The sequence below is a fragment of the Bactrocera oleae genome, chromosome 6, assembly GCF_042242935.1.
Source record: "Bactrocera oleae isolate idBacOlea1 chromosome 6, idBacOlea1, whole genome shotgun sequence".
Classification (NCBI taxonomy): domain Eukaryota; kingdom Metazoa; phylum Arthropoda; class Insecta; order Diptera; family Tephritidae; genus Bactrocera; species Bactrocera oleae.
The window spans coordinates 30,715,067-30,728,600 of record NC_091540.1 but is presented as its reverse complement, the minus strand read 5'-3'; positions in this window follow the sequence as shown (position 1 = coordinate 30,728,600).

The following is a 13,534-nucleotide window of genomic DNA, read 5'->3' as shown; positions in this document are numbered from 1 at the left end:
TATATGCAAAGCATAGTATTGCTTGCTCTATAGAATCAAAGGCTGTAAAGAAAATTTATTCAGGCCGCAAGGTTTTAGAAGCGGTTTTGTTTAAATGTTTCAATATTAATATTCTGGTTCTATATAGAAATTCAGCTTTCTCTGTCAGACAAATAATTGTAGAACTTCAGGAAGTCCTTACTTCTGAGTTAGGCAATCAAAATGTGCTAATTGTTGGAGATTTTAACATTTGTTTAATGTCTACAGGGACTGCAATAAGAAATCTGCTCCAAGAAAAAAACTTTAGTTCCCTGCTTGGTGCAGAATATTAAACTACACCTGCCGGTACACAAATTGATTGGGCATTTTAAAACATGGATCCTTCCCGTGTAAATGCAATTACTTTTGAGACAGTATACAGCTATCATGACAGTATTTGTGTCTCTATTTCGAACTAAAGTTTTCAGACTTAGTGCAATAGTTCTTAATTTTTGTTTTCCAAATATAATCGAATTGGAATGGTATAGGAATTTTGACAGTAGTTTTTAAAACAATTTTAAGAAAAATATGTAAATAATCTAATTAAGAAAATTTAAATTATATATATAATTTGTTATTATATATGACATTATTGTATAAATATATGATAGAAATTAAATAGTATAAGGAAAAAAGAAATATAATTTGGATATATGTATAAGAATCTCTACAAAAATTTATGTTTAATATTGTAAATATTATATACAAATTAATATTATAATATTATATCATTTTTAAAGTTGTTAATATTTATTATTTTTAAGCTAAACATGTATAATAATATCGATATAATAAATATAAAATGTTATTCATTGTTCAAAACCGATTTCTTTTCATACTTTTCAATACAGTTGTAATGCATTCTATATAAAAGCAATTATAAGCGTATACAAAAAGCACAAGAACGATTTCTCATAATTTGAGTAAATTTAATTTACAAATTGCTCTAATTATTTTCACTGTGAGTGAAAAGTAAATAACTAAGGCAACAGTTCCTACTTCTAATTATTAAAATATATAAAAAAGTCTCAAACGAATATACCATTTAACTTTGCGAGAGTATAAAATGTTCGGTTACATCCGAACTTATCCCTTCCTTACTTTTATACTCTCGCAACCTGTTGCTACAGAGTATAATAGTTTTGTTCACCTAACGGTTGTTTGTATCACCTAAAACTAATCGAGTTAGATATTAGGGTTATATATATATAAATGATCAGGATGAAGAGACGAGTTGAAATCCGGGTGACTGTCTGTCCGTCCGTGCAAGCTCTAACTTGAGTAAAAATTGAGATATCTTTATGAAACTCGGTAGACATGTTTCTTGGTACCGTGAGACAGTTGGTATTGCAGATGGGCGTAATCGGACCACTGCCACGCCCACAAATCGCCATTAATCAAAAACAAATAAATTGGTATAACTAAGCTCCCCAATAAGATACAATACTGTTATTTGGTACACAGGATCACATTAGGTGGGGGCATCTGCAGTTAAATTTTTTTTTTAAAGTGGGCGTGGTCCCGCCTCTAATAGGTTTAATGTGCATATCTCCTAAACCGCTAATGCTATAATAACAAAATTCACTAGAAGCAAATTTTTTTAGCACTTCTATTGACGGTGTGAAAATAGTTGAAATCGAGTGGCAACTCCGCCCACTCCCCATATAACGGTACTGTTAAAAACTACTAAAAGCGCGATAAATCAAGCACTAAACATGCCAGAGACATTAAATTTTATCTCTGGGAAGGTATGAGATAATTTTATAGGAATCGCGCTTAAAATTAGACAGTGGGCGTGGCACCGCCCACTTTTAGGTGAAAACCCATATCTTGGGATCTGCTTAACCGATTTCAACCAAATTCGATACATAATATTCCTCTTGTATTTTTATGTCATAGTGCGAAAATGGTCGAAATCAGATTACAACCACGCCTATTTCCCATGTAACACCATTTTAAATTCCATCTGATTCTTTCACTTTCCACTATGCAAATCAGGTAACAATGATTATATCGGGGTAAAACTTTGCGTGAATAATGCAATTAAAGTATGCCACCTTGCGGCTAAAAATTGTCTAAATCGAACCAAAATTGTTCAAACCCCTAAGTACTAAATATGTGGACCCCAGTGCCTATAGTTGACCTTCTACCGAAAATATCAGTCAATCCACAAAGAAATCTCAAACGAGTATACCATTTGACTTTGCGAGAGTATAAAATGTTCGGTTACATCCGAACTTAGCCCTTTCTTACTTGTTCTTTTTATAATTGTTGCAACTGAGCCTAACTTTTTTAAACACTAATATTGCACTTAATCAAGATGGATTAAATTGTGCTTAAAAAAGCAGGAGAAATTAATTGACTTAATTTAATTATGAAGTCGTGTGAGAAATTTCCGTTTTAAATGGAAAATTTCGTAAATCAGTTTTTATTTTTTAAAATTTTATTTATTCTTTATTTAAATCCTACAATTTTATAAAAATCTTTCAATTGTTAGTTTTAAGAAAAATATAAGGAATAAAAGTTACATATTTTATTTTAAAACAATAAATTTGTCATTACTTTAGAAGGAATAATCATTTTGGATTGAATTCAAGTCAATTACGTGCATATGCCAATATGCCAAAAAAAAACTTACATAAATTTGACCAACAGAACCATACACACTTTGACAAACATACATCGCATATGTGCAAGTGCAAAATCAACCCCCATTCATATACAACGTGGCATGCGTAAATGGAAACAAAGTCAACAAGTACGGGCAGATGTGTGTACAAAAAATTCGAATATTTACATACGCACATTCTTTGACAAATACAGTCAATCCCGGTTAAGTGCCAAAACCAAAGATGCAGATTTTTTGTGCTTTGTGGTACATAAGCGATTGTAGTACTTAAGGAGTGGTACCGAAAAAATAATGTCTATGTATTTAATTAAAAATTACCGTTTTCCTTAAAAAATTAAGAGAAAAAAAAAGTGAGATGCAGCAAGGCACAGGCAGATTAGAGGGATTGGAGGAGTGATACTTAACCGAGGTTTACTGTATACATAAATCAGAGGAATATTGAATATTTTCTTTACAAAGTTTCTTGAATTGTAAATTTATATATATATAACCCCATATCTAACTCGATTAGTTTTAGGTGAAACAAACAACCATTAGGTGAACAAAACTATTATACTCCGTAGCGACAAGTTGCGAGAGTATAAAAAAAATAGTAAATAGATGATCTTAGGAGGCTAGTGAAGGCCGGATGGCATAAAATTCCAGCTGTTATGTGCCAGAATTGAGTGGATTATATGCCCAGACTTTGCACAGCAGTTATTAAAAACCATGGATACTTCACTAAATATAATATTAATGTAACAGTTATTATTCTTTATCCTTTCTATTGATTATTTCATTAAAAATTACAGTTTTCTATGAGTTTTTAATTTTGATTTTACATTTAAGACTTTTAATTGGTATCTTTATATATACTCCATGGGTTGTTTTTTTTAACAATAAAAAAAAAACTGAAAAAACAAAAATTTCTTGAAATATATTGATTTAAAAGATATCTATAGTGCTGGCTCTATTTCATCGCACATCACTGTATGTACTTATATTATAAGTATCAGCAAATATACTAATGTTTATATATGTACATATGTTAATATATGTACTTATGTATATGATCATTAGTATATTTACTACTAAAATTATACTCTCAATATACATACATGCCTACATACACATCCAACTATATGTATGTAATATATTGTATTGCTACCATACTAATATTATATTATAAATTATACACATGTTTCTAATTTAAAAAAAGTTTTAAAGTTTTTCTAATCCTAATAAAGTTAAACAAATGTATATTTATATAAACTACTCTATATAATTTTATATTATTGAAAGAAGAAGAACTTACCAAGGTTGAGGGTGTACACAACATGTGCCATCAATCTTCTCACACCCACTGCACTTCGCGCGAAGTGTTTAATGCAAACGAATGCATTGTGGGCGGGACCAGCGGTGGCGGGATTTTGAGGTTTTCCACCCTCTTTTGGAGGTCCTCCTCGTTTTTGGGAAACGAAAACAATCTTTCCAATTCTGCAATACACCCGCGAACGCGACATTTCCTTTTAACTGACATTTTTAATTTTTTTATTGTTTCATACAAAAAATGGTACACCAACAACGGAAAAACGGAAACGAATTCATGTATGTAGCTTTTGCCTTTCTTATATATGTTTCCTTTATTAGCATTATTTTTCTCATTTAACACTCAAAATTCTGAATTCCGTTATTTTGCTCTCCGCAGGGGTAAAATTCTGGTGAAATTTAGAGGAACATTTTGACAATCGGCACACCATGAACCAGAGAACTTAAAACAATGAGAAGGTGCAGGTTCGACAGCGAACAATTTGTAGGAATTTATCAAGGAGTTCACCACAGATGCAGGAGAAACAAATAACATTTTTCGCTTTTATAACAGCGGTGAATCTGTACACATACGCTCTCTTAACATAACCAACCGACGAATATTGAAGAGAATATAATATGTGAGCAAAACTGGGAATATTGATATGCCATTTGAAATATATTACCTTTTATTGAACTATTATTTATTATTTTTTAAATTATTTTATGTTAATTCATTTTTACTTTATTATGAGAAATATATCAAAATACTTTTAAATTATTACTAATAAAGTATTTTGATATATTTCTTAAAATAATTCATTAATTGTACTTGACACCATTATGGAGTCATAAAAGTACAGAATTGTGTTTATATAAATATGTATTCTTTCTATATTAATTTTAATAAAATTTTAAAAAATATATTGTTGCTCAAAAGTCTATTTTATTTCAATACTAATTTCAGTTGATTTTCCTATAGAAATTTGACTGGCGTAGAAGCAAATGTGCAACAGGACATACATACATATATTATGTCGTTTACACATTTGTATGTATTTTTATGTAGATATGTACACTCATTACTTCATGTGAAATCTCCGTTGACACATTTTTTGCTTTTATGTCAAAGAGTCAATCTGTCGAAGAACTGACGCGACGACAAAGCGTCACAACATTGTGTTGTTGGTAGAAAATCCGAGATGTGCCATACACACTCTTACAAACATACATCGCATATGGGCAAGTGCAAAGTCAATGTGTGTACAAAAAAATCGAACGTACTTACAGAAATTCTTTGACAAATACAGTCAATCCCGGATAAGTGCCAAAACCAAAGATACTTAACCGGGGTTTACTGTATACATAAATCAGGGGAATATTGAATATTTTCTTTAAAAAGTTTCTTGAATTGTAAATCCACAAATTTACTATGTTGTCACTTTTATTCTAAAATATTTTAATACTCATATTTGAGGGGTTGTCACTTTTCCCTTCTAGAGGGAATATCAGAAATTTGTTCAATTTATGATTTTTAGCTTTTGCCATCGTCGCGAAAAGACGCTTGTAGGCAAACGCATGCTCGGGGAGATGTGTAAGGCGTTTGCTTTTATGAATGAAACGACTTAGCTTATTGCTTGAGCGCCAGCGTTCATCAATGAAAATGTTGTTGGTGTGTGATTTACTACAAATTTAGGATTTGTCAATTTGGCTGCCATATTGATTTCTGGAGCTGATGCTATTTGAGACAATTGTTGTTTTTGTACAACAATGTTTGTATTTTTCCTATTGGCTGACGTACTTACATTTGTACGCTTAAATGTATGTAGATTTGTGTATGCATTACTTATTTTGCGCGGTCATATGCATATTTGTACATACATACTTACATATAAAGCAGTGCGCTCACATGTATTTATTGATAATTGATAATATATTATTATATTATATAATATAACATATTGATGTACATACATAAATTATTAATTCTGTAAAAATTTAAATTAGAAAATTATGAAAATAGTAAAATATCATTTTTTGTATAATCTTTCGCATTTTATCATGCCTCATTTGTGCAAAAAAAATCATATTTTATCAACTTTTTATCATAAAAATCGTTTATATGGCAAAAAAAAATTCATGCATATGTGAAGAGGCATTTGTATTTCTTGTTTTCTCATTCATTTCATTTCATTTTTCTCTTTATATTAGTAGATACGTATTTTGTCAGAGAACGTTGTTAAAAATTCTCATTTCTGTTAAATAACAGCAAAACTATACAGAAAGTGGTGAACTCCTTGATCTCAAATTTTCAGCCAACCAATCGAGCATCATACAAAATTCAATTTGCACCATCTCATTGTTTTAAGTTCTCTGCATGAACCAAAGAACTTAGAACCAGAGAACTTAGAACCAGAGAACTTAAAACAACGAGAAGGTGCAGGTTCGACAGCGAACAATTTGTAGGCATTTATCAAGGAGTTCACCTCACATGCACGAAAAACAAATAAAATTTCTCGCTTTTATAACAGCGGTGAATCTGTAAACATACACTCTCTTAACATAACCAAACGGCGAATATTGAATAGAATATAATATGTATGCCAAACTGGGAATATTGATATGCTATTTGAAACAAATTCCTTTTTATTAACCTATTATTTATTATTATTTTTAAATTATTTTATATTAATTCATTTTTACTTTCTTGTAAGTTCTTAATAATAATTTAAACATATTTTGATATATTTCTTAAAATAATTCAAGTGCTTGACACCATTATGGAGTCATAAAAGTACAGAGCTTTTATGTCAAAGAGTCAATCTGTCGAAGGACTGACGCGACAACAAAGCGTCACAACATTGTTTTGTTGCTAGAAAATCCGAGATGTGCCGAAAAATAAACGAACGCTCGCCGATTGTCATCGCTTCCCTTGCCGCTCTAACAGCTTTGCCCACAAATCATTGTAGGTATGTATGTTTTTATATGAACATGCCTACATATTGACGAAGATTTTTGCGAGCCACGGAAAAATATTTTTAGAATTGTGAAATATTTTAAATCGACAAAAGTTTTGTTGCCACTTTTGTCATTGTTTTCTGTGTTTGCAGGGTTGTCACTTTTTTCTTCTAGAGGGAACATCAGAAAGATGTTCAATTTATGATTTCTAGCTTTTGCTATCGTCGCGAAAAGACGCTTGTAGACAAACGCATGCTCGGGGAGATGTGTAAGGCGTATGCTTTTATGAATGAAACGAGTTAGCTTATTGCTTGAGCGCCAGCGTTCATGAATGAAAATGTTGTTGGTGTGTGATTTACTACAAATTTAGGATTTGTCAATTTGGCTGCCATATTGATTTTAGGTGCTGATGCTATTTGAGACAATTGTTGTTTTTGTACAACAATGTTTGTATTTTTCCTATTGGCTGACGTACTTACAATTGTACGTTTAAATGTATGTAGATTTGTGTATGCATTAATTATTTTGCGCGGTCATAGGCATATTTGTACATACATACTTACATATAGAGCAGTGCGCTCACATGTATTTATTGATAAGTGAAAAATCTGCTAAAGCACTAAACGAACGTTCACCACTTGAAACAGAAACGGCTAAACTGCAAAATATTCTCAAGCGATGTAAATATTTGGGAAACGTCCTCTAAATTTTCGAACAATGATGGCATGTAATAATTTGTACGGATTTCTGAATTGCATCCTAAACGTTTCTGACGTGAATAGCTTCATTGGACAACTTATCAGATACATCAACGGAATACTTTTTCGCAAAAATGTTTGCTGCTTAGCTTAGTCCATCTTCATTCTTAGCATGGAACTGCCATAGAAATGAGAACGATTCAGTTATGTAACTCACTGCAACGAATATTCTCTTTATTCCACAAATAACGATATCAAGTATGACGTATAAAGTGTTTCTTTTGAATTCCTTTTCTTCTTTACTGCAATTTTCATCCACTTCTTTATGCTAACATCGTCTCGACATGCTCTAAAGTCTCTGCAACAATTTTGCATTCATTATAAATTGCTTTCCACTGGTCGCGTAGAAATTGCAAAACCGCAGGCTTTCTCTATTTCTAACTTCAACGTCGATGGTGGAATTGATCTCTTGAAGAACCAAGTTTCTTTCATTAATTGACTGAAGGTCTAGCCCTGCCCACGGTAATCTTACAAAGGAATATTGTAATTTTCCAATGATATGCAAATGAAAGTGTACGGGTTTATCTTCAATCAACAAAGTCTAGAAAACGTTCCGCTATGTAGTAGAGTTTACTCCCAACATCAAGACGGGTACAACGAAAAATAAATGTATTTCGTTACGAGCTCCTGCCCGGGAGAATTAGCCCCATAATTCAGTCAAAATTTTTTATTCAAAAAGGAAAACACAATATCTTTGAAGTTTTTAAAAGATTTTTAAATTCAATTCCGTTGGACAGTTAGTAGATTGCAGTCATGTCAGGTAAACTTGAAAGACACCATCTAAATTTGTGAAAGCTGCAGGATCCTCTGCAAGACGGGTATAGCTAACGTGTTAACTACTTGTTATTTTTCAATCATATGTACTTGTAAGGTAAAAAATGTGTTACTTTTGTTTAGCGAGTGGGAAAAAAAGTAACCCATTGCCTCTTGGATGTTCAATGCTTTTCCTGCTCTATTCAATTACAATTATGGCAACCATTTCTACATATATTACCTCTTTTATGTGTATCCTATTGATTTTGTTTTGGTTAGCAGTACGGAATATATTTGTTACCAAATATGTTAACAGTCTGTTAGATGTAACAAATGGCATGTGTTATCGAGTATGTTGTATGTATGTATTAGCGAAAGGGTTACATATGTGTTATTCCTAACAACAATATCAGTTAATCTAAGAATTATTGTTTTGGTTAGCAATTTGTTACCCAACATACAAACAAGTTAGCCTTGTTGTTGTAACGGTTACATAGTCCCCGTTTGGGTGATAAATTCCAGATTGGTTGACGTCGAGGTCATCTAACGGGAGGCCCAGGAAAGGAGCTGTTTCGACGGGGTCGGACCATAAGGAAAAGGGTGTTAGATGAGTGGGGTTTGTTGGGCATGCAAAGAGGTGGTTAGTGTCATGCGGAGACTCATTGCACGCAGGACATGTGTTTGGTATGTCGGGGTCTATTCTGGATAAGTAGGAGTTTAACCTGCTACAGTATCCAGAACGAAGTTGCGCGAGGGTCACTCCGGTTTCGCGAGGCAACTCGAGCTCTACGTCTGCTATAGGTGGTGGTTTGACTTGTAATACGCCATTTAGGGAGTTGGTGAAGGTGTTGATGGCTCCACTGTGAATGGCGGTCAGTGCCTGTCTGAAGTTCGTTGCGTCCGAAGTCCGGTCGGCGTACTGTCTAATGTCGTCGACGTAATCAAGGAAAGACCTCTTGATGTTCCTAGGAGGCGGCTCCGCTACAAGCAGGCGACTACAGGGGTGGTTTCTACGAAAACACCCCAGCAGAAACTGCTTGGAGAGGAGTTCGTTGTGTTCCTTAACCGGAAGCATACGGGCCTCACTATGTAGGTGTTCGATTGGAGACATCAAGAGGCATCCCGTGATTGTCCGGAGTGCAGTGTTCTGACAGGTCTGAAGCTTCTTCTTCTGCGTGTCACTGCATCCAGGGCCATATTGGGGCTACATAATTTAGAATAGGCCGGCCGATTGCCTTTTATGTTGCCAACAACGTTTCTTTGTCTTTTTCCCAAGAGCTGCCGGCAAGCGACTTGAGGATTTTGTTGCGGCTCTGTACTTTGGCAGTTATCGCGGTCGTATGACGAGTGAAAGAGCACAGACTGTCCAATGTGACGCCTAAAATTTTAGGGTTATTAGCTGTGGGAATTTTTGTGCCATCGACTGAAATGTTCAGGTCCAGTCTGTACTCCTTCGTCCAATTTGTGAAGGTGGTCGCTGTGGTTTAAGTGGGGGAGAGTGTTAGGCTCCTTACAGAGAAGAAGCGAGAAAGATCGGAGAAGTAGCTATTTACTTTTGAACACATGCCATCGTTTCCATTGCCCGACGTCAATATCGTACAGTCATCAGCGTACGAGGTCACTGAAATTCCCGCTGGTGGCTGGGGGAGTTTCGAAATATAGAAATTAAACAGTAGTGGGAAGAGGACACCGCCCTGCGGAACCCCCTGTTTAATTTTCCTAAGTTTGGAGTTTTGAGCTCGAAACAGTACGGATGAATGCCGACCGCTCAGGTAGTTCATAGTCCACCGCTTCAGCCCTGGAGGGAGCGTTGGTTGTTCTAGGTCCTCAAGTAGCGTTGTGTGATTGACTGTGTTAAAAGCTTTTGACAAGTCCAACGCTACGAGGATCGTCCTCTCGCAGGGTGGCTTCTGGTTCAGGCCATGAACTATCTGGGCGTTTATGACGCTAAGTGCTGTGGAGGTACTGTGCACTTTTCGGAACGAGGTATTCGTATACTCTCCTGCCTCAATTCAACTCGATAACTTTGTTGTTGCTTTCACATGTAAATTTTTTGACAAGAGTATAGAAGCGTGCAGAGAAATAACCAATCAACAGCTATTATAAGTCGTAGAATCACTTAGTTTCATTACTACATGTTGCATGTCCGAAACATTAATATTATGATCAATCTAATATATGCATGTGATATAAGCTCAATCTAAGCTAAATTTAATATATGAGTTACATAAGGAAAACATCAACCATAGAATGGGAAATCCCAATTTCATTCTGGACTAAATATTGCCAAAGGGAAGTTTGAAATTCTTATACATTTCTTATGTAAGGTTTATGGGGGCTGGGAAATGTTTTGACAGAGTTTTCCCAGTTTTGGTATTATGACATATCATTTTCAGAAAAAACAGCTATCTGAATTTTATTAACACACACATACATATTACGTGATACATATGTATATCACGTACATGTAAAGCCAATCGGAAGTTCGAAAATATTTATATTACGTATATGGGAGAGAAGGGAAGTATTGACCCGATTTTACCCATTTCAATACTAGACCTCACAGATTGACAAATATGCTCGGTAAAAACAAGGAGCCGTATGCACTGGGGTTCATATATAATATATGGTGTCTGGGCCCTTGGAAAGTTTTAGTCCGATTTCGACAATGTTTGACCGTAAAATAACTTCATTGATGTTTGATTTGTATACTGTAAAGTGAAAGAATTAGATGGAATTTAAAAGTTTGTTATTTGCGATGTAGGCATGGCTGCCACTCGATTTTTACAGTGTGAGATTGGAATATTAAGGCAACCTCATAACTTCAACTCATTTGGTTGAAATTGGTCAAGTACTTTTTGAGATATAAGATTTCACCTAAAGCTAGGCGGTGCCACTCTTATTGTCCAATTTTTAAACCTGGTCTTATAAAGTCTGCGATTTTGGTTTTGAAATTTAATACTTGTGGCACATTTATTCGCTGGGCTTTTGCACTTTTAGTAGTTTTCAACCTAAGTGTGTACTTAGCTTCAGCGGTTTAAAATATATGTTCATTAAACCATTTAGGGGACAAGGCCACGATCACATTTTAAACATTTTTAGCCAACAGATGTCTTTCGATACTGCAACCTCCTGTATCAAATTACAGTTCTGTATATTAATTAAGTGCTTAGTTATGGCCTTTTAAATGTTTTCGGTTAATGGCGTTTTGTATGTTCAGTGGTCCGATTACGCCCATCTGCAATACCGACTCCATTGGGTGCTAAGTAACACATATAACAAGTTTTATCAAGATATCTCAATTTTTTACTCAAGTTATCCCTTGCACGTACAGACGGACGGACGTCGTAGACTCACTTATAGCGTTTTCTTTTTTCACAAAAATGTTGCATTTATTCTTCCTTATGCCTTGGCTGCTTTTCAGAATGTTGCCCTCTAATCTGAAAAGAAGTGCAAAATTTTCGGCCCTTCTCATAAAGTAAGGGTGAGAATTGCCCAGGCGATGTTAATTTTGGCTTTGTCAGTCGAAGGGTGCAGTGTAAACTGCCGGCTAAAATAGCTTGCGCATTTCTTCGGGTCCGAGGAGGCATGGCCATCGAATTTAATTTCAACCCGATCATCATGTTTCTTCGGATTTGACAGGGCCTTTATAGTAGTCCAAAACTTACTTACACCGGTGGAGAGGTTGCAGGACTTTTGGTGCTCTATCCATTTTGTCCGCTTATGATGGTTTACCATTTGCCGAATCTCCAAGTTGAGATCCCTTATTCGGGGATCACAGGGATCGGCATGGCGTAAGGTGTCGCGCTCGTTGGTTAGTACAGCTGCTTCGTTGAAGGTGCTCTCGGTTAATTCTGTGAAGCCGACCCAGTTAGCTTTGTTAAAGTTAACAAAAGTGCGGTTGTCCACAGAAATAAAGTCGGGAGGTTTTTCGATCGGGATAATTATGGGCAGATGGTCTGATGCGAGAGTTAGCATAGGTCACCAGGTTATACTACTTATCAGACCACCGCTAGCGATGGTAATATCTGGAGACTGGGAGTCATGCTGCCGGTGTGAGCTCCTTAAGGCCGTGGAGGTCCTATCTTGATCACTCGACTGGAGTGGCGGCGCAGTGCGCGAACATGGTGCGGGTTGCACAGCCGTCGAGGCAGATGTCGTAATATTGCGTTGGTAGTATGGGGCTACGCAACTCGTGGTTCACTCCCTATGTGTCTTCAGGCCTGAGCAGGTCTTAAGATGGCTCCATCCATTGCATGTATTGCACCTAACCGAGGTGGAGTTTGGATGGAGCCTTCTAGCGCAAACGCAGTAGTAGAATTCCTCGGGGCCCGGGTTAGACTCGATGCCAGCACGGGTCAGGAGGATACGGAGCAGCATATCTGTTACTTTATTTTCATCGACGTGCTACTCTAATGCTTATTCATCTGTTACCTCTAACAAATGCATATGCTACCATACCGTTTGCCTTTTTGCTACCATAACTAAGTCCAATTCTTTTAATCAAAATTTTGTATTTTTTACATTATTTTGCTTTATTTCATTGAACATTTACTTAGTTTACTTAAACTAATTAATACCACGTAACATACCTATATATTTAATTTATATGGACATTTAATTTATAAATGTATATATATATTATATATCTTTCTATTTATATGTATAATATGTAGTAGTAGTAAAAGTAGATAATAATCAATATATACTATATTTATATATACATATCAATATTAACACGTAAAATTCAAAAATTTGGTCCCTTCATCACGATAATGCACCATGTCATACTACAGTAGTTCGTCGAGGGTTTTTTTGCCAAAAACTCGACTAAATTTGATTTAAGCGCCTGTTTCATAAGTGTATCACGTTCTTCTTTGAAATGGGGCATTTCAGCCGTTATGACAGAGGAAATAACATTCATGCGACGATTCACATCGATCATTTGGGCATTGCTCAGAGATTAAATTTTCACATTCGTTTTGCATTACACCCTTGTGCGTTGAGATAATGTTAGGGACGCCTTTGAAATGAAAAAATACATAGAAAATAAAGCCATTAGGTATAAATATTGTATATACAATACTTGCATATATACAGGTATGAATGCAAATACACATGTTTCTCTTCT